The 21,278-nt window shown below is 37.5% G+C and overlaps 1 protein-coding gene and 1 long non-coding RNA gene across 4 annotated transcripts in view; one reads left to right on the top strand and one right to left on the bottom strand.

Moving 5' to 3' along the window:
- The window catches only part of LOC145467188 (BTB/POZ domain-containing protein 6-like), a 248,144-nt gene that overhangs the window by 22,085 nt on the left and 204,781 nt on the right, over nt 1-21,278 (bottom strand). The gene's annotated exons all lie outside the window — the stretch shown is intronic.
- LOC145467201 (uncharacterized) lies at nt 5,775-12,479 on the top strand. Of its 3 annotated transcripts, XR_014042023.1 has the most exons (5): nt 5,850-5,887; nt 6,360-6,420; nt 8,768-8,856; nt 9,516-9,599; nt 11,627-12,479. It is a non-coding gene; the product is annotated as an uncharacterized LOC145467201 (long non-coding RNA). The 3 variants fall into 3 exon arrangements; XR_014042025.1 differs by lacking the exon at nt 6,360-6,420 and having other exon boundaries at nt 5,775-5,887; XR_014042024.1 differs by lacking the exons at nt 5,850-5,887; nt 6,360-6,420 and having other exon boundaries at nt 8,673-8,856.

Here is a 21,278-nt window from a genome sequence, read left to right on the forward strand (position 1 = left end):
GTGCCCTTCGGACTTAAGTTATCCAGTAGTATTTTTAAATCTTCCTCGAAACGTCGGAGAAACGAGAAAACGTTGCCATTATGTGGACAACCTTCAACCACAGTACACGAATGGCTGATAGTGCGCGATAGCTCAGCCAATCAGATTACCGCATTTTTTTTAGTATACTATTAGAATACTGCCATAAATATAAATTTAGTCTAGAAGACATGCTTTCCTATCAGCAAATCTATAAGCTACCGTCAGTATCAACACTGAATCTAGCAACCTGTTAAGATCATTAATTATTAACAACAAGCTCGTTTGAAACTTAATGAGACTGTGAAATGCCAAATAGGTACAAACGTGCTGATATTCAGTTTTTCAACATTCATAAGCAATTCGCCCAGAAATGAAATTCAAATATTCTTGCCCGAACAAGTAACCCATGAAATTAGGCGAAATCTGACATAATCTCTCAAAATAGTAATCAGAATAGTATTTGATAGAATCGGTTTCTTCAAGAGCCATGCTTTCATGCTTTGCATGCACTAATTTTAACGCTCAAATCTGGCGTCTCACTTCGTCTTTCAGCAGGTGGCAAGCGTTGTTTACTAAAACCAAGGTAACTTCTAAAATGGTAAAATATAAATTACCGACTCCTCGGAAATGTGACCGTCGACATATTTGCAAATTATTGCCGCTAAAAGACGATGCTAAAAGTCTATTTCGAAGCTTTGTTGAAGTGCTTAAAAGGGACTTCTCATTTCACACCAAAACGCCATGAAATCGTTATAGAGAGATGGTTTTGTTCAGTTTTCGTTGTTGATGCGAGTAAAAAGGGTTATTCGAAACAAACTAATACGAATAAACCTAAAGCTGGCTGGCCTTGCGCTTTAATCCTTCCACAATTAACTTTAATTTTTCGCTTTCTTCTAAACGACAGGAAGACAACTTCAACGTAATCAAGACCAAATATTAATGCATAATTTTGGTGTTACTATTCTGTTAAATTCGCAACACACTGATGGCAGTTGATTACATCTGAACGTTTGCAACTTACCATTTTCTGTGAAATCCAGCGATTATTAACTCTGCCGATTTCCCAATTTTAAGTTTACACGGTCCAAGCCCTGAAGATCCAGCCAGAATTAATTACCATATTATTTTGAATGCCAAATTGAGCGAGCTCTTTAACGTAAATTCCCAGACGCCTGTCTTGTCAGTCTTTCTTGTGATTGGCTAACAGCAATAGGACCAACACCGGAAGTCAAGCATGCGCTAGGTATACCGGAAAGCTTTAACTAATTCTCTTTCCCATAACCTACGTTTCATTGGGTCACATGGTTGAGTAGCCCTGGGGTCGAGTATAACTTTAACTTCTGTTCTCTCAAGGTGCGAATATTAAGACCCAGTTTACCATAGGACCAGGCAGGGGTGATACATGCCATCTCTCCTTTTTAGATGAAACTTTGCCAGAATTAAGGTACCACCCAACAACTCTAAAAGACAAAGTGGGCCGGCTTTGTGATTTTTCCCTTAGGAGTTACAACACCCCACCCCGTTTTTTTGCCCAAAATCCCGAAAAATGTCACTAAAATAAGCATCAAATTTAGACACCATTCCTGCGTACAGAATACATTGAATTTTATTGGCATTTCACACAAACAAAGATTGGACCTATCTTGGTTTACATCAGGAGTTTCAAGTCATTTGAATCTGCAGGTGTCAATCAAGAATTGCCATTTCCCAACCATGTCACGCAACATTTAGCTATGAGGCAAATTAGCTCAAATTCAATATTGCTTAAATCCAACTTTCTAAATCAAAACTAATTTCGCCACAGTTTAGAGTCAACCTTGGCCTGATGAAATCAAGAATAAAATTTTTGGCATCTGTTATTATTTGGTAACAAAAGCTGTTCAAACAATTCACACATGACAAGAGACCAGGTTTAACAAAGAAAGAAGGGCAAAATTTAGAAATATTAGATATTATCAGGAGCCATAATCGGGGACGGAGACCGTAAGCGCGCGCCATTTCAAGTATTGCGGTTGTCTCCATGATATGGGACAATAATTCTATTTTTCGAACAAATTGCGCCATCACCTGCGGCACACGCGCGTACATGCTGCGAGGATTTTTGCGAATGTCGCGCGGGGGAAATTCCCGAAATTTTTCATGTTTTTGGCCCACAACGCGTTTACGTCTGTTGGAATTTTGCTTAGGTATTTTCGTCGTAAGCTGCTCCAGTTTGAGTGAAGTAAGACAATGTCGAATTTAGGTATGTTCCGCTGTAAGCTGATATATATCGCTGACCAAGTTGTGTTCCGACGGATGCTTCTTTTGCATGAGCTGTACATTACTCCACTTTAAATTTCACATATGTTGAAGATTAACAGCTTTTCCATTACACAGCAAAAAACTAGCTGGATATATTAAGATATAGCAGAGCTTCAGGACTTCATAGTTTCCTAGCTCCTCTTCCCACACGCTTGCGAGGAATTTGCCAGTCTATCGCGACCGAAAACTAAACAAAATAATTGCTAGTTTGAGTTTCGCTTGAATTGTAAGCAACGCTTGATGTTTCATCAAGGTCCAATAACTTTACGTCCGTAGATACTGCTCAGTTTTATTCGTGTAAAAGTCCAGTAAATTCTCTGTTGTCGATGAATGAGAGCGCCCGCCGATGCGTGTTTTGCACAGTCAGTAAACATGACAAATTGTAATTCCGCCGCACTTTCGTGTGAAAGCGTACATCGAACTCAAACAATAACTCTATAGTTTTGAAATATGTTTAAGATTGATAAATGTTTGAGAACATATTAAAAGCTAAGCTGAAAATATGCGAATAAAGCGGAAATAATCAGTAAAGTTACGATGACGCTTTCTTTAATCAACTTGGAATAACGATTTCGATTTTGTTGATCGAGTTATCAAAACTCCTTGTCTATTTTCATTTTCGCAATGTAAAACTTCACTATGCTTATTTTGAAGAAACACACATAATGTTAGTAGCCTTTTTTGCGTTCGTGAAATTTGTTGCAGCATCTCAGCACAAAATATAACGAAAGAAACTTTTTTTACTTCACACCCGGCATCCAAACTCATCAATCCTGAGAAGTATTCTTCGCTGAAATTATTGTTTGGCATCATTCCGAGGTAAAGCTATATCAAATGATCAGGTGTCATTCATTCTCAACACGCCATTTTGCTAAAGCTAACTCCAGTCCCTTGTGGGGGCAAAATGTGGTCTATTTAATGAATTAAGTCAGAATTAAGTCGATTTAGTCAGAATGTTGGATTGAGATTCTCGCGCGCTCTCCTTTTTCCTCTCGCCACGAAACCTCGCGCGTTTTCCCTAATGACACACTCGTGTTTTCAGTCTCGGGATCTCTGAGACATGTAGGAGCTGATTTCTTCCCTTTGAAGATTTTGCAATCCCAGCCATACGTAGCTGTATTTCACGTTCATTTAGAACATGAGGTTTGTTTTGTGCCTTTTTCGATAAATTTTGGCGGTTTTTTTCTATGCAGAAAGCCCATAGAGGGCTTAAAGTCTGTTTAAAAGGTGAACGTTTGGCTCCTTTCTCAAACGTCCACGCTTTTGTTTCACGCGTGACCATCTCTCAAATAACACAGAATGTAGGTTTGAGATTCTCGCGCATTCTCTTTCATCATTTCCTGTGGCGACCTTGCGCGTTTAGCGAAGTGACCCACTTGTGTTTTAGCTCACGAGAATTCTAAGATATGTAGGAACGTATTTACGCTCTTTAAAGGTTTTGCAATCCCAGCTCTAATTAGGGTGTATTTCATGTTCCTTTAGAATATGAAGTTTGTTTTCTGCCTTTGTTTAAAAATTTTGGCGGCCTTTTTTTTCTAGGAAGCTTGAAGGTGGCTTGCACCAGTTTTCAGGATTTTGACAGCTCCTAACTTTGTAAGAATAGAACAAAAAGGCAGACCAAGGCCACTGTAATATTATTGTAGGTTTGGATTATATAATTTATACTTAACCTAAAACAGCTGTTATTTTGTCGTCAGCAGTTACCACGGCAACATACCAAAAGGATTTTTCAGACCTGATTTTTCGCTTATGTCACTAATAACTAAAAAATTAACTCGGTGACCCCGATTTTTTTTTAATCAATAGCTTTTGGCATCTGAAAATGAAAATGCACAACAACTGTTAAATAATTTTACGGTGCCTATTTCTTGTCAACTTGGAAAAACGACAATTTGCACAAAGCGCAAATTTCTTTCCGTAGAATTGTTTTTCTATTTTTTTCTTACGTTTCCTCTCACTAATAATATATTATTAAAACAATAGAAAGAAGGGGTCACCGGGCTTGTTTTCAAGTAAAAGTCTTCGCGAGTTCCGTTATTCCCACGCGCGTAGACACGTATTCAAAAATCCAGACTTTCTAAGATCAGCAGTTGCTCGTGAGCTGTTTTGACTACCACTGACTGCTTCGTGCGCCCGCGCGGGCGAGCGGGCTCCGAACAGGCGTTTTGTTTTGTTTGCTGCTAAAACATCATTTACAGTTGTAGTTGTCGTTAAAGACCACCTCCTGGGCTTACTCTGTAGGATTTTTACACAAATTCCGGGTAGATTTGATATGTTTTGCGAGTCCTTTATACGCTCCCGGTGGCTGTCATAATCGATCGCGTTGCCTTTGAAATTTGGAAAGCATTGAATTCCCGAAACAATTTTTCTTAAATACACAGAATTGACTAAAGTTGTTCTAGCAGGTAAAGCCTCCTTTATATGCGAATTTGGTCTCCAACAGTACAAAAGTGACCTCGCTCGAAAAAAAGCCGCGCGCCGCCATATTTGCTTTGGTCTTTCGGGTTTTAAATCTCGCGCCTCTATCGTGCGTGTTACTCACGCGTGATGCACGATGGTGATATACTCCCAAATTAGAAGCTTGGAGACACAAAGTGTTTCATATTTTTCGATTTTTACAATCTGATACAGTTTGGGGAATTGTAAACCCCTTTCTGTGAGTATTTAATGCCATCTCCAGTGAGAAGAGGTGCCCAGTTTCATTGCCTAAACATTGACGTAAGGACAGTAAAGTTTTTCCCGCCTTCTGAATCCTGATTGGTCAATCCAAATTTCAGGCGCGCTAGCCGTATGCAAGGCCCTGTTAGGAATTTCGAAACCGGGTGAATAGGTATTAACTGTCTTATAATTGATCTTCTCTTGGTTCCAACATAAAAATTCTCGTAAATTGGAAAAGTGCTGTTACCAGTTCTAGTGAAATCGGTCAATAAATGCGACAAAATATAATCTGGTGTCAATTTTTAGCATTGGACAGTGTGTTCGAGTAATTTAGGTGGTTAAAAGCTAGGGGTTATGATCCTAGAAGTAAACAGGTCTTTCACATTTAGTGTGGTGAGCTGGCCTTACTGGCTGTAAACAGCCGTTGCTATGGCTTGGACATTTGAAATGTTGTGCGAATTTCTCAGACCGTGCAAAAGAATTATAAAATAAAAAATAATAACAATTTCTTAATAAATCAATACATATCCTGCTTTAAAATAACAAATTTCAAAATCAGTTTTTCAGGGGAAAGCTAAAAATATCCTGCGATTAGTTATAGCGGAAAGGCAGGCCAATCACATAATGAAATCGAATTGCAGAAATCTGTCTTCGTTGTTATTGTTCGTGATTAAGCGTGGTCACAAAACTATGTAAATTTAAATTGCAGATTATTCGTGTGATGAAACATTTGCTCGTCGAGTCCTTCTGTCGAACGTTACCATCGACGCGCAAAATTGTAACAGCAGAAATCTATTTTTTTTTTCTCGCCAACTGCAACGGGAAAATATCAAGTCTTAACTTGAGATGTCGATATGTTTGGGCATGTCATGGAGCGCAAATACCTGCAGCGGGAACTTGACTTCAGGTAACACTTACAAGCACGTGCTTCGGTAATGTTTCCGGAGCTAACGTCCTTCTTGAGGTAAAGAAGAATTTGTGAATTCCTTGTAACTTTTACTCTCGGAAAACGTAGCGCTGTTGAGTGTTCACTCGTTTATTTCGCGTTCAATCGAGGAACTGTTGTGCTACCCTCATGAATTCATTTATGCCCTGGGCTGTTTAGTTTTTTATATTTCAAAATAATTATAAAGAAGCCAATTTGGTTATAAACTGATTGGCAAGTATAGTTAATTCGTTGAGTCGTATAAAGTCATCTCACCCGCAATGTGCTTACGAACAGTAGACTTCCACTATTGTTGTTCCAATATCAATCGGGAATGGTTTTGTTAAATAATGTTAACTGCTAAACGGAAGGCGATTTTAAGAAATTGCATGCTTTGGTAACACGCGAAAATAGTCAAAAATAAATAATTCAAACAAGCTTGATTATTTTCCAGGAACGAAATTACGATATATAACAAAGAATCAAGAGGATCTGTTAAGACACAATTACTTCAGGTACCTTTCAATTTGATGTTCAAAATTTATATTCTCCTTATTGATTGCCCTATTAGCAATGAGATTTGGAGCTACATCAGGACAGTTATAACTCCCAAATTACTCGTGATTGCTCTTCTCGACAAAGTTTTACTTGATATTATAATGACATAGAAATTCAACCCTGTTCAATTATATGCAACAATGGTGAGTTCATATTTATGTTATCTTACTGTTCCTCGAGAGTACTATGATATTTCAGTATAAATCTTCTAGCGTTCTATCACGAATGCCGTTCTCTGATTGACTAAGCTACTCACTATCTTTTCTGTGATAGTTAGTGAGTAGCGTAGCACTGTGCCCTTGTTGACAAAATGACGGCCGCTACTTGGCGTTTTCGAAGCGTCTGTGAAGAGGATTTTAAATGAAGGTTTGAAAGGTTTACTAAAACAAGAAGATTATTCGCTCTCGATTTCTGTGCGCGATAGAAATCTCGAGCTCATAATCTAATTGTTTATCATATTTTGTACGTTAGTAAGTTTTTGTTGCAATAAGACAAATCAAACACGCCGGGTCAGCTCTCGCCAAAAAAAATAAGGGAAATACTTTTGTGTTTTCATCCGATGGAGCTCAAACTTTGCAACATCATTGACAATTCAAATCAAAACAAACGCATTGTTTTCGATTTTTTGTTTTAACGGTTTGGTGGGAAAATGAAGTCATCAAACCACAGTCTAACCTGTCCACAACGGCCACTTTGGGACAGAGGAAAGTGGCCGTTGTCGAGAGGTGGCCGTTAGGGGAGGGAGGGGGTGGGGATGGGTAGGGGTGTAATATAACACCTGTTTTTTTAGGGATACAACATTTGTATATTTAAAAAGTGCTTATTGTAGCTTAAAGACCTAACACAATCAAAATATAACAACAAAACAGAAACCAAACCAACGACGCGCGCTACGGATCAAGTTGCGCGACCCTTTACAATATAACATGGGGTTTTTTATACACCGTTCGTCAGTCGTTGATTAACTGGCCGTTGTGGAGAGGTTATGTTGGTAGTTTGGGACGCGCTTTAGTGGCCGTTACCGTTGTGGAGAAGTAGCTGTTGTAGAGAGATTGAAATAAGAGTAAATGTATGGACTGTCCGCCGGGACGAAAACAGGTGGCCGTTGTGGAGTGGTGGCGTGGAGTGGAGATTCGGCTGTAACAGTAAAATTCTATTTTCATTTTCTGACAAAACACCTGCATGATTTTGAAAGGATGTGTTGAGATGAATTAAAATGTGAAAATATATATGTATTAAAAGGATTTTTAATTACAAAGATATTGTATGTTGAGATTTGCCAAATTTCTAAACAAAGTAACAAAAATGGCGGAAAATTCAAAATTCAAATACTAATATTTGTGAACAAATCAAGCTTTTTCGATATTGTTTTCACCTTTGTTCTCATTTCAGCATATCCTTTCAAACTCATGCATTAGTTTAGTCAGAAAGTGAAAATACAATTTTGCTGTTATTTTATCAAAACGTTACTCACCAAGGCCCTATTAAGAATGGAGAGTTTTTTCGCGGTTTCCGGGGTGGAAATATTGCAGAGATCTGAGCTGGCTCAATTGCTTGCCGGCTAACACAATAATTCGGTTAACTTTTAATCATGGGTTAGCGTCAAGCAGCTTTCGAAGAACCTGGCCCAGATGTCATAGTTTTAATTGTGTAGTTTGCTAAACTTAAGAGATCAAGGCTGTCATAAAGGTTAAAACAGTTCCCATTCCTTATTAGACTCAAACCAGAAAGCTGTGTGCCGAGACTTAATTACGCAGGGAAAGATTCATGGTGTGGCAATAGATTCCACATCAGGTGAGTCTTTGTTTCCTTGCGTCTGCTTGAAGAGGTTATCAGTTACTCTTTTTTTACCTGTGCTTGGAATAATGGCACACTATGCAGGCATAACATTAGAGCTGTTATTGTTTCACAGTTCGGCCATGCATTGCACTGCATTGTGTTCTTGGACATGACATATTACTCTCACAGTGCCTCCCTCCACCCAGATTTACAAATGGGTACTAGGTGAATTTTATACTGGGGCTAACCCTAGCTGCAACGCATTGTTATCCCATTTAGGGAAGAGGGGATAGAAAGACAATGACGCCTTATCAATTGATACTGCATAAACTGGATGTGATAAGATGTGGTAGTTTGGATAACTTGGCTTGAGGAAGACTTTACCTTACCTTCATCGTCAAACCTCACCCTAGTAGGGTTGAAACTTTAAACATCTGATGACTTATTTTTGATTGTGTAGTTTGTAAAAGTTAATTGAGATCAAGGAATTCCATAAAAGTTAAAACATTTACAATTTCTTACTAGATGAACAAAACTGAGAAGCAAGGAGACGAGCTATGTGCCGAGACTCAAAAGGAGAAAGAATCAAATTGAGACAATGGATCCCACAATAGGTCAGTCACAATTTTATTTAATACGTTTGGTACCAAATAAGAATTAAGAATAATTTTGCATAACACAGACAGAAAATCGAAACAAATAGAGATGTTATTGTTCCACTACCTTTCAGCTGTTTCAGTAAATTTTTATGTTGTGTGACCTTAGCTTAGCCCATCGGGGGTAGGTTGTACAAAAATGCCTGAAGACTACAATGCCTGCTAGGGGTACTGTTGTTGAGGAGTATTGTTTTGTGGGAGGAGGGACAGTGGTCCAATCACTGCACGTCAAGCACTCTGGGTTTGTGCCAATGGTTAGGGTCTCTGCATTATGTTCTTGGGCAAGACACTTTATTCTCACAATACCTCCCTCCACCAATTGTTCAAATGGGGACTGGGTAAATTTAATACGGAGTTCTAACTCTGTGACAGACTAACATCCCATCCAGGCAAAATAGGAATACGCCTTATCACTTACTGCAACAGAGACCTGCATAAGCTGTGGTGGTCTGGATCACTTGGCCTAATGCAGACTTAACTTACCTTCATTGTCAAAATTTGCCCCTGTAGGGCTGAAATGGAAAAAATATGATGGTGTATATTTAATTTAGTTGTGTAGGTTTTGAAATTGCATAAATAAGAGAACATAAGGTTAAAACATTCATGTTTCTTACTAGATACGAAACAGGGAAGGAACAATAAAAGTTTGCTGACACTCGAGAGGAAAAAGAATCAAATTGAGACATTAGATCTCTTATTAGGTGAGTCACAATTTTCTTTTAGTAGGAAGAGTTTTTAATCACTTGATGGTGCTTGTAGTAGGAATATTAGTACACAAAACAGGCAAGGACTTTAAACGAATAGGGATGATAATTATTGTTTCACTATTCTGATAATCAAGAAACCCATGTTAAATGGCTAAACAGATACCCTAACCCTTCAGGGGTAGGTTATACAATCAGTCCTTAAGAATACAATGTCCGAGGAACAGTTGTCGATGAATATTTAAATTGTGAGAGGAGTGGTCTAATTGGTTCAGCGACCTGTTGCTTTCCGGTTCATGCATCAATGTTTCCTTAGGCTAGCCATTAAGCCTTATGAGTGATCAGCTTAAGATTTCTCCTGATAGTTCCAAACATAACCATGAAGAAACAATGAAGAGGATTTAGAGAGTAATCTAAAAAAGGAATTTTCTAGATAACTCAAAACCAGTAAGGAGAATTTGTTTCTTGGCTAAGGACTCTGAATAGAGACTAACTAATGAGAAGAAGGGTGATGAACTGAAGGATATTGTCTTGATATATATCACCAAATTCTCAACACCGAACACCAGACAGCCTGGAAATTTAGACGTGAAGTTCTTGTTGAAAAACATCAGTATACAGGTCTTTATTTAAAGAGTGCCAGAGTAAAAAAGAAATGTTCCTAAACTTTATTTTACTATAAAAAGTACATGATAATACTGCATAGATTCAATTTGAGTGGACAAATATAGGAATCTTATCCATAGATTTAAAAGCTAGAGCCACCTTGTAGAGCATAATAACTGAGTGCCACATGTTAGTGCTGCACGCGTCCTGAAAATATTACAAACGTCAGTCTCATCAAACGTTACTACTTTAATAGTTGGAGAGAAATGCTTCATAACTGCGTTTAAATCATGGAGAAATTATTATTTTTGTTTTTTTGCCGTGAAATTTTTCGGATTTTCACCGTTTCAATTTCCTTCTGGGATTTCCAGATACCACTGGCAAATATTCTTGAAATAGCTGTAAAAGTGAAAGTCGTAGTCATGCCAAAACTAGCTATAGCTATCGGGTTGTCAGATCAAAGCTTAAGGTGAAAACCATAATTACCTGTCAATTACTGTAAAATCTATTATAATCACTAATTGTCTTGCACGTGCCTCTTAGAAAACGATGTTTGCTTGTTCGCATAACTATTCAACTGCATTTGAACAACAGTTTTAGTTTTAAAGCAACTCTGTCTTGCTATTCGCTCGTGGGAATTTTTCAATTTTTGTTTTTATTTGGTCTGAAGCTTCAGGCAAATTACATTACCTTTAATTTAATTCTGTGAAAATGTGAAGCTGCCCGAGAGCTTTTTGTTTTCAAAAATTTCGCAAGTTATTCAAAGAAAGCGACTAGTAATCATGCATTTAAATTCATCCTCAGGAAGAAAATGCAAATATTTACGGGTTTGTCGCGAACATTTTTTCTGTGAAATTTTTAGTGTGCCATTTAGCCGGTGAGCTTTTCGCCTTAAAACGTTGCAGATGAAGGTTAGTTTACAGTACTATATTTTAGCCGGTGCTATTTATTTCATGTTGCTGTTTATCCGCGTTTTAAGTTGTTCTTTCCATGTACCTGTAAATTACTGTAAAATATATCATTCATTATTCACTAATTGTTAACGGCAAGCGGAAAGCGGCAAAAATGAAACTTTTGCCGTCTGTCTTCAGCTGTTTGTACAGTATAGTGAAATCATTTGTATTTGCGGTGAATAGTAGGAGACGTTATTCTATTTTTGTGTGCTTTATTTACGGATTAGAAGAAAAGAGCGCAAAATCAGAGGTTACCTTTGGCGTCTGCCGTAAAAGTCATGCTTAGACTCCATGTAAACTCATTGTATTTCTATGATGATGATACAACCAAACGACAAGCGCCTTCCCGATGAGAGAATTAACTGATTTGTAAACTTTGGTCGAGCATACTCTGTATGTATATTTTGTTAGTTAGTTTTCAGTATACCCATTGTTAATTGGACGTTTTGTTTATCTTTCTTTCAGACTGCCATCTCAAGTGTACACGCAGTGACATTAACATGGCGAAAGACGGACGCAAAGGACAGCAAAGAACTTGGTTCAGCTGTTTCTTTAGTGGATCTGGTTTTAAAAGTAAGGTAGATTTACAAGACAAAGCTTATCTCGATATTGACTTTCTAGCGAAAGATTGTTAGGGCGGAGCTTGTATTTGTGATTTCATAACACAAAACTCGGGAGTCGATAGAAGACAATAGAATTACAATCAAATTGTTTAGTATCCGCCAAATTGCCTCGTATCTTGCTAGTTTTTGAGGAAACCGTGAATTGTATTTCAAGTTTGTAGTTTACAATTAAGGTAGCATATTAGCATTACATGGATTTCCTTTTGCAACCCGAATTTTCAGTCTGGAAGTCTTTTTATTAAACTCGTTGAAATTATTGTTGAATTGTCTAGTATCTATTTCACAAATTTTCCGAAATCTTTGTAGTTTTCGGAGATGCGCTTTTAAAAGGGCCCAAAAAGAAATCAAACAGTGTAAAAATTGTCCTTAGAAAAAAAGTCTGCAATTTTAAATGGAGTCTGGTTTCGAGTCAAACATATACCGAGTCTTTTGGCAGAAAAAATCTTGCACTATGTAGGATTTTTCTCATCAAAAGTCACAGTATATGCGTGATTTCTGGCTAGACTCTGTTCAAAAGCGCAGAATTTTTTTCTCTTTGGCAACCCTACATAGTCAAAAAAAAGTAAAAGAGATAGCCTACATTTTGACTAGTTTCCAGGCCCTTTTAAAAGCGCAATTTTTTTATTTTGTTTACTTATTCAAATTATTTGTAATTTCAATTGAATTATTTAAAAGCCAATAAATGTTATATTGAAGACGCGTGTGTAATTGACTTCTATTTGCTGTAGTATTTTTATTGTCTTTAATATTTCTTAACAATGCTAATAAAAATAATATTTACACAATAAAGATCACCACTTGCTGTTTTCATTTCTTTTCATTTTATTATTTTGCAATTATAAATAAATTAATTAATTAATTGAAAATCAGTTAAATTAAATTAAACGTGCGAGGAAAAAAATTCGCGTTTAAAAACTAAGACTTTTGGCGGGAAAATTTTAAAAATTTGCACAGCGTTTCCCCTTACAACTTTTTGGAGAAAAATTTAAAGAGGTTACCCTTAAGAAGTTTTTGATCGCAAAAACGTTTTAAAGGTAACAGTTGCCAGAAAATCCCGTCAAAAATACTGCACCACCTCGCGCTGAAAAAGCAATTTTGATATTTCAAGTTAGTTTTTTTCTCCGTTCAAAGTAAATTTTTTGCCAAACAGTCTTCAAAATTTCATTTTTCAACGAATTTCGCGCTGGGTTTTGTGCGAGGTGATGCAAGAGTTTCTCAAGACATGAAAAAGATGAAAGGGCAAATGGATCAAATAGGCGACAATAAAATTTAATTCCAAAATGGATTTCTAACTCTCGCAAAGCGACCGTGAAATACCGATCAACAATAAGGATTTAATTTTACATCCAATCGAGTTTGACTGTTTGTGGCTTGCCATTTCAGATCTTTTTCTGTCAGAAGATAATATAGATGGTACACTTCGGATAAGTTGCACAGGAGCAAGAATACTCTTATCAATCAAAATCCAATCATGTCCCCCCGCAAAAAATATTGCCCAATTTCGATAGCTTATACCCAACTCATTCAAGTTTCAAAGTGTTATTTTTCTCTTCCGATGTAACCGTTCGCTCCGTTCTCTTTTCCCGTGCAACAACCAAAGTGTAAACACCACAAAATAATCAATATCTGGTAGCAGAAAGATGTTTATCCTTAAATAACGCAAAATTTACTCGCTCGATTCAGTATATTTTATGGACTCGAAACAATGCCGGAATAATCCACCGTGAAAATTTAAATCTCTTGTTGAAAAGTTCTCGAAAATAAAAAGGTTTGATTATCAAGGTAAAATGCTTATGTACCTCTTTTGGACCTCCAGAAATTTAAACGCTAGACATTACAAAGGAAAAGAAACCTGTTTCATTGCAAAGGCGCCACGAAACTTTGCATGACAAGGCACGTTTTTAATACCAATTCAGAAATTTAAACGCTACAAATTACAAAGGAAAACAAACATGTTTCATTGCAAAGGCACCACGAAACTTTGTATGACGAGGCACGTTTTTAATACCAATTCATATGCAAATATTAACATCCTTGTTTACAAATTTGTTGCTGGTCTTTCTCGTTTTGGTTATCATTGTAAAAACAATTGCTGGCAGCCTTTTAAATCCTAAAAAAATCAGTGCAACAGCTAATTTTAAATGTTTATTTTGTAGTAGCTCAATGCGACAGTATTTTTTTAGACGTCATTGCTAGACAATTGTTGAAAAATAAAAGATGGCACAGTCGAATTTGCTTTGCAAATGTTAAAGCTTTCATGATTGCCTTACTTAGTCCTAACTGTAGTTTTGAGACTTTGGTAGCACATCAAGGCAATATCTCCTAGTCAATGATTTTGCTTCACTCTCGCTAATTTCTCTGTTTTTTTTTTTAAACACCTTTTGAAAACCAGATATTGATCTTAGAAGCTTAAACTTTCAATAACTAGAGGTTAAACAAACGTTGATATGTCGTTAAGGAGGCACTTCAAAATTTGAGAGTGTTAGTTTTTCCAATAACTTGGATATTTTTAATTTCTTTTTAGTACTTGTGATACAACAATACGAAAGTAAAGCTTAGATTTACAGCGAAAGACGACTATCTCGGTAATCACATAATTTTGAATGCAGTTTTTGATCTCTGGGAAATTTCCCTTTTGCCTTCCAAACTCCATAAAGTATTTCCAAAACTTTCGTTACCGTTGGGAAATCTTTGGAACTCTTCGGAATCTTCGGGTGATCTTCTGAATTCTACCGTCGGCGATCTTCGGGAAACCTCGGTAATTTCATAGTATAGTTGATGTGATTGCTTCAGATGACCAGATCCGTACTCATTTTCATGGTCTTAGCATTTGTTTACTTTATTGCATTTGGAGTTTGATGCTTTATTCGCTGAGAATTTGATGTTTGAAGATAATTCTACCAAAGTAATGTATTTGTTGTAGAGTAAATTTCGTTATCGTACAGGTCATTTAAATCTCCTTTTGCCTAAAAAAAACCACCCAATGTTCAATTACATCGTCGATTCCTGGATGAAACGTACGCGTTTTGATCATATAAATTTAGATGTTGCCAAATATAGTGCCACCTTAAAAACTCAACGTTGTTTATCCACTTAAAATATTTCCTGAAATCATATCGACCAAAATGGTGGCTACCAGAATCGAGGTCTCAGATTAACTTCGGCCGAAGGTTAGCTATTGCAAAATATAGATCAGTCGTTCGAAACAAATAAATACCACTTATTTTCCTACTACAAAAAAAAAACCGAAAACTAATCAAGTACGCTTCAAATATATTGCCACCATTTTAATCGAAAGTTATGAAATTAAAATTCTTATCTCGTTGTTATCACCAATGTTGAATAAACATTAACTAGTCAAGAATTTCATTCTCTTCTTTCTTTCGCCGGGTCATACCGATAAAACTCCATCTTCGCCGTTAGGACATTTCCTCTCCTTAAAAAGAAGACAATAAAGAGAAACATAAATGTGTTTCCAAACAAATGTGTTTCCAAGATACACTATCACTACCAGGGCAAGTAGTGACCAAAGTTCGTATGGAACGGCCGGCTGCACGTGGTAACGGTTTTCATCTTTGCGGGAACAACACGCAAAGATGAAAAGAACAGGAAATATCAAACAAATTCAGCGCAAGTATCTCATAAACTTTTGCAGAAATTATTTCTTAACCCTTCACTGAAACGTTTCATCTCATCAATTGAAAAACTACGAGTGTCTGGTTTATGAACGAAGCTGTGTGCAGCTCGGCGAAGAAAATTGCGAACGAAGGGTGGAACTTTACTTTAGGAAGGTAGAAATTTTTCTGTTTGGTGAAGAGCAAAAAGATTAAAACGTACACTCACCATTAATATTTTGATTCTTCTATTTCGTCCTGCTTTATTAATCTTCGAAGGAAGAACATGGCAAGATCCGACATCACCAGGAGCACATAAATCCACGTCTTCACACTATGACCAAGTGTTTGCTTTGACCTTAAAATTCCACAAGTAGTCATGAATATTGATCACAAACTAGAACCAATCGCTGTTAAAAACGTCACCGCATATTTTAAGATTTGGATTTTTTTTTCTTCTGCAAATCTATTGTATCATTTCAAAAATATCAATTTCACTCCAGATCTTTTCAATTTTGGGCTTTATTAAGACAGTAATACGTGAAATTAAATACGTTTGTAGAGATTGATTCACGCGTCCGTCATATTTCGTAAAATAAACCTTTTCTGATAATCTTATTGGTTGATTTTTGCATGTTTTTAAAAATACACCGTGTAAAGACTTGATGACCTACGCCGAATCAAAGCTTATAATAAGTTACAACCTAGAAACAGTTGAAAACGAAAACAGCTACTTTAATTAAACTGTATTTAAACTGTGATATTATTTTGTATTACCTTGTTACTTCTAAACGCTATCATTTGATAAAGGGCTTCAAAAACAAAAACGAAGAACTTCTAATGGAAACGGAATGCCAGGGCGTCTCATGTTTTATTTTGTCATTGAAGTACCTGAATATTTTAAAGGGTCTAAATCTAAATCGTCGAAGTACTTGACAAAAGACCTAGCAGAACGTTTTACAAGGCTTCGGTGCCGTTGTAGAGAGCACCTTAAAGATCAGCTTGGAGGGTGAAAATTCACAGAAAATCGTGGAAAAATCGCACGATAATAATTTTTTCACCAATGTGTTCAAAACAGACGAATTTTCCAGAAGGCTTAGAAACGAATTGGGAGTGGGGGTTGAGGCGCTTTAAGATTTCACCTGATTGCACCAAAAAGCAAACGACTACAGCAATATCAACTTTGCTTTCGTCCGAACTGCATAGTGACTCATCAGAGTAGACTTTATCACGGTTTCTGAAGACATCTTGCTTAGGGGGCAAACACAGCAGAAATTGCTGTAAATTTCATGGAAAAAGTTAAAGTTCGATGCCCAATAAGTTGAGACTGGTTGACTTTCCGAGTATTTTATGAGTTACAATAAAAAAATACTCAGCACAAGGTTTTTTGGTAAAATTTGAGGAACATAGACTTTGAATTTTTCACGTCTCTACATTTTCCCGCGAAATGCCATTAGATTCGCCTTTTTCTCCATACATTTGCGGTAATTTTGCCCCAAAATGAGATGGTGTCAGAAACCGCGAGAAGCTCTATAAAACGAATGAACCGCGCGCAAAACAAGTTGACCTGGGCTGGGGGTATTATTTCAATTATGAAAAACTGGACCATTGGATTATGCAATTCAAGAGTTTTCATTGGCTTAGCCACGCCTGGTGTATGAGCAAATATACCATGCTCTACAAATATGATAAGCATACGTAACAGTTTTGTGGGCGTTTCTAGGAAAACAATAATTCCACTCGCACTTGTTGACATGATCACAGCCAACTTATATCCAACGCGCGCTCGTGGAATAACTTGTCTTAGTATATACCACACAAGTGAATAGTACTTTTCGCGTACGCTGATTGGCTAGCTCGGAAGTGATTAGCCAAGAGCTATTCACATGCGAGCAGCCGAAGAATAACAAAATGGCTTCCCGTTTCAAATAAAGTTACTCTTAAACAAATAAAGTTAATCTTTGGTCCGCTAGTTATACAGCTTGTGTGGTATATACTAAAACAATTATCCGCCACTATTCACCTCCACTTCGGTGAATAACTGTTAATTATAATCCATCAAGTGTTTTCGTTCGCGCGCGATTGGTCTAAACACGTCACGTGACCGAATATTCCCCAGGTAAAACTAAGGATATCCGAGAATATTCCCCAATTTTCAAAACTTTGCGCACTGCGAAAACGATTTGAAGAATAATAAACACAATACCCTCCATTTGGGGGGAAAATATGGTCGGATATTTGTCCGCGGACATAATCTGTTCCTCGAAGCTCACAGTTTTCCTCGAGCTACGCTCTCGGGGAAATGTTCGCTTCTCGGAACGGATAATGCCGCGGACAAATATCCGAGTATATTTTCGCACCAAATGGAGACTATTGTTTATTTTTGCCACAGGGACCAAAGAAAACGTATGTATGCTTATGACGTCATGATGACTTTATTAGGCATCAATCTCCCCCTAATATCGTCTCTTTTAAGGAATAAACAACAAAATTCAGTTCAAACATAATTTGCAACTTTGCATCATCTTGTACCACTTCTACTAATAATAATTAAATATTAATAACAGAACACAGCGTTCACAGGGTTAAACTATTTTATATCTTTTATTTTGTAAAAATATGACCCATACACGTTGGCATACAGTCAAACTGGCAGAGCAACAATTTTCTCTCACAGTTGCAGAAGGTGTAATTCAATGTTGCTGTTCAATTCACAGCTTTAAAGTATTTTGTACATATCTTAACTGTTTTATTTCTTTTATTTTGTAAAAATATGACCCGTATACGTACACATTGGCATACGGTCAAACTGGTAACGAAAGGTCTAGACTAAGAGACGCTGAATTTAATAGGACGCCTGGGTTAATCAATACAATCAACGACTAATTAACTTTACTTATTTCAAACCTTCAGTGAGATATATTTTGTCGACGATAGCCATCTCCTCCTACGATGTTGGGGGTCTGAGTTAGAACGAGGGAACGTGGATGAATATCATACATGTATTACTTATTCTCTTCTATTAGAGCTTAACGAAAATAAGACAATCATGATCAGGCAGGCAGGCATTTGGTCAGTCAGTCATTCAGTCAGTCAGTCAGTCAGTCAGTGAGTCGGTCAGTCTGTCAGTGAGTTAGTGAGTCAGTGGGTCAGTGAGAAAGACAGACAGACAGACAATCCGTCCGTTCGGTAATTAATCCGTCGATACGTTAGTGACACGTTTTCCAGGTATAGCAACCCTGGTTCTCAAGATCCCAATTCATGTATCTGACGTTCAAAAAAGTTGACAACAGACAGAAAGGGGTCTCAGTACCAACCTCGTTATGTTTCCATCGTCATCGCGGAGTCCATCCGCATTCTCGTCAAATATCGAACCGGATGTGACGTAAACATGTGAGTGAGTGACGGACAGATTCCGGACTATTTTCTCAGCCTCAAGCCACATTCCTAACGAGGGCAAGAAAGCTTATAAAGTAGCAAATAGAGATTATTTGGCCGAGAACAGGAAATCGCTCAACATGCGGTACGTATTAAAAGAAAAACATCGTGGTATGCAATAAAGTTACTTGGTAGGCATTGAAGAGAAGTTAGTTCGCATATTGTGATCGTCCGGGTGAGTGTAGTTCTGAAAAGAACTGTGACTGGTGACTGACATTTCGACAACCTCAGCCGAAGTGATCTTCATAGTCAAACGAAGTGAGATCATCTCATGATTTGGGACAACATTGATGTTTTTCTGAGTTTTAATTAACAGCGAGATTATAGGTGAGATGTTACATGCTTTAATAAAAGATTCCTTTTAAGACTTTTACCACCGTTAAATCAACGATGTTGAGGTGCTATATTTGACAGCAAAAATGAATTCATCATCGTCTCATCATTTTCATTAAAGGTGTCAAAGTCGGCATTCGGCGCCATGTGACACAGTCGAAAGAAGAGCCGCTGTAATGAGCGCAGAGCGAGGTCTGGGAATCGTTTAGTGGTATACAATACGATACAAAACAATACAAATTTTATTGTCAACTCCCCATGGGGGCTTTTGAGAGACAATGATAAAGATAACTAAACAAATACTCAAATATCTTGTATATCTTGTCGATAACAGTTTCTTCGCGTGGCTGTTTGAGAAGATTTCTAGGCAAAATTAACAAGACTCAGAAATATTTTATTTAAAAAAAGCTTAAGGGAGCTACGTCACGGTTTGGGCATCTTGAAAAGTTTAGCCTCAATTTCTCAAGTTCGTCGTTTGTAATCCGTGTTAATCTTCTCCATCCTTAACCATCCTTATTCCTTTATAGTTTATTATTATTATCGTTGCGGTGTTTTCCTATCTTAGTGAACTATTATTTTGAGGTTTCCTTCAATTTAAAGGTAATAACTGTGCTTGGCAAAAAAGACACAAATACCGTGACTAAGCTCTTAAAGTCCCGGACACACAATTGTTGGGAGTAATCTTGGGCTCGATGTTTCAGAGGTCATACCTTATTTTTATCATTTAACTTCTAAATGTTGCGAGCAACAACGTAGCTTATCATAACAACAACGTCAAACAACTTGTCCTCAACCTGCAGTGAAACCTGTTTTCTTTGGACACCCACGGACACCTCACTAGTGTCCGCTTAATGGAGTGTCCACCGGCTCAATACCGCTTTACTTTACAACAATTTGCCTCTCCCTCTCGTCCCTAATTAAACTGTATTCTTTTGTACGTGTCCAATAACGATAAGATCCGGATTAACGCACCTTTCCATCTAGTCTGTACGCTACCCATAATAGCAAATGAAGAGAGGTGCTATAACCCGTCACAAAATCGTTCTGTGTTAAAATGCAGCCTCCTTGACTGGCTCCGCCTTCATGCACCCTTCCCCCCGGGAAGTGCGTTTCTTGCAGTTGAGACACTAAGATAAAACAGGATTGGTTAAGGGACAAACAAACTTTATGAAATCAAAAGGTTATCGAAGCCCTTCAGACGAACCTCTAAAAAGTAGCGAGCTGACGTGGGGAGCGATTTCAACTGACTCTGGTTCATCAAAACTTTAAGAGCCAGACAATCCAGATAACTAATCGAAACTCCAGGAAAATACATGTACAAGGAACCGAGAAAACGTGTGCGAGCGAATCACAATTGGTTTTGGTTTTACTTCTGACTGGACGGCAAAGTCACGCGAGTTTTTTATTTGGTAGCGTGATAGAGTACAACCAAAAAGTGCTTATTTCTTTCGACATTCTAGTGAACACCGCTGTATTGTAGACCTAAGTGGTTAGAAAAGGAACGTGTTATTACATGGAAACCTACGCTGAAAACCAGCAGTTAAAATTAGCCCATTTCCGAGTTGACCCAAGCCTCTCTATCAAATTAAAGCGAGGCCAGGTGCACAACCATTCATATGAAAATGAGTTAAATTTGCATTGAATGAAATCTCATTTTCATATGAAAGGATGAGCACCGAGACTCCCTTTGAGAAAGAGGGTAAAAGTAATTCGAAAATGGCCTATTCTCAATGCGGTATAATATAACAACAACTCTAACAAGCTTTAGCGCTCTTTAAACAATTTTTTGCACACAATTCATATCAGACTTTGTGTTTAATTTTTGGACAATGGCACACCGTTTATGGGCATTTTTTATTGTTTGCAGCTTGAAAGGCGCTATTGTTTCTAGAACAAAGAACCGACTCTCAGCCAATTTCCGAGCGCGAGATTCAAAATCTTCGCTGACGACCAGATGCTGACAATATCACCCTTCTCGTGGTGGGGTAGGGGAAATGTCGCTCAGTACAGCGACATTTTTCCGGGGTACGGAAGGGAAAATTTGTTACATGAAGCGCGGGCTGTAGAAGTTATTTCTTTCTTGTTGCAAACCGGCGAACGCCAACGTTC

Source organism: Orbicella franksi, chromosome 14 (genome assembly GCF_964199315.1).
Source record: "Orbicella franksi chromosome 14, jaOrbFran1.1, whole genome shotgun sequence".
NCBI classification, from domain to species: domain Eukaryota; kingdom Metazoa; phylum Cnidaria; class Anthozoa; order Scleractinia; family Merulinidae; genus Orbicella; species Orbicella franksi.